Source organism: Pediculus humanus, genomic scaffold, assembly GCF_000006295.1.
Source record: "Pediculus humanus corporis 1103172107866 genomic scaffold, whole genome shotgun sequence".
Taxonomy (NCBI): domain Eukaryota; kingdom Metazoa; phylum Arthropoda; class Insecta; order Psocodea; family Pediculidae; genus Pediculus; species Pediculus humanus.
Genome location: NW_002987445.1, coordinates 577,071 through 578,894, shown reverse-complemented (window position 1 = coordinate 578,894; position 1,824 = coordinate 577,071).

Genomic DNA, 1,824 nt, shown 5'->3' with positions numbered 1-1,824 from the left:
GTATCATTATTATCATTATTATTATTATTATTGTTATTATTATTATTATTATTAATTCGAATGAACGATCGATGAAGAAAAAATTATATAAAAATAAATAATTATCATTATTATTAACGGAATGATAAAAAAAATATGTCAACGGTTTGAAAAATTGAAATTGAAATTCAAAAATTTTTAAATTAAGATTTACTTAAAACGTTATTATTATTATTATTATTATTATTATTATTATTATTATTATTAAACGTTATTAATCTATATTTTTATTTTAAATTGTATTATTATTATTATTATCACGGAATTAAAAGCGTTAAGAAAGAAAAGAAAAGAAAAGAAAATTTTATATTTAATTTTTTTGTTAAAATGAAATTTTCATTAATAATTTTTTTTTTTTTTTTAAATGTCTGATTAATTACTTAATTGAAATAATAAAATTCTTTTTTTTTTTTCAAATTCAATTTTTCTTTGCCCCGCCCCCTCTCTTTTCCTACTTCCCTTCCCTCATCTCCTCGCTCCGCCCTCTCCCACGCTCTTCCCCCCCGCAACTAAGGTGCCCGCACCATCTTTTTTTTTTTTTTTTCTCCAAGACTTTAAAATTCTGTTTTACTTTCATTTTCATTTGTTTAAATGATAAATGAAAAAAAAAAGAAAACCTGATGATTTATAGCTTTCCTTCTTTCTTTCTTTTTTTGTAATTTAAAAAAAAAAAAAAAAAAAATTAATAATATTAAATTTTTTTGAATAAAAGCAGACGATAAGTAATTTCTTAATGGTCTCGTTTTTATATTTAAATTATTAATTACGTTAAAAAAAAAACGCGATGTTAGAGGGTGAATTACATTTGCGCACTTTTTAAATTTTATCTTTCTCTCGAAATTGGGGTTTACATTTAAATAAATTATTATTATTATTATTATTTTATCAAACGTAAGATAAAATAAAAAATCAATATCGCGAAAGAAAAAAAAAACGAATTTCAGATCGATAATTTTAATAAATAATCAATAATATCGGAAAATTTTTTTTTTCTTCCACGTGACCTATTTATTTATTTATTTAAATATTAGTCATCGTATCGATCGATCTTTATAAAATTTAAATAAATAATTTTTTTTTCTAATAATAATAATAGTCTCGAATGAATTTTAATAATAAATTAATAAATTTTCATTTATTTATTTTTTAATTTTAATTAAAAATTAATAATAATAAATAAAAAATAAATAAATAAAACTTTTGGAAAATTTTTAACCGCAGAATAATATTTAAATTAAATTAAATTATTTATGGTTTTTATGGTTTTGATGCCACTTTTTTTTTTATTTTTCCCGGATAAAAATTATCGAAAGTATCGACTGATCGATCGATCGATCTATCGAATTTTATTTTCACGTTTTCGAAACAAAAAAAAAATAATAATAATAATTTCACCGCACCCCATTAAAAATCCAATCATCATTTTCGGTTTCGAATTGTTTTTTTTTTTTTTTAATTGATAACTTATCAACAAATGAAATTTTTTTTCTTTTTTACACCTATCGAATGATAATAATAATAATAAAGTCGAATATAATTAATAATAATAATAATAATAATAAAGTAATAAATCAATGATAAAACAGTTACCATCGTATGTCGCAGTCATAAAAAAAAAAATTCAGCAAATTTAAATTTAATAATAATTGAATGGGAAACTTTCTTTTTTTTATCAATAAAAATAAATAAGTAGATAAATAAATAAATAAATAGATAAATAAATTTTTAAATCACAAATAAAATAAATAAATAAATAAATTCACGAATTTGTTTTATTATAATTAT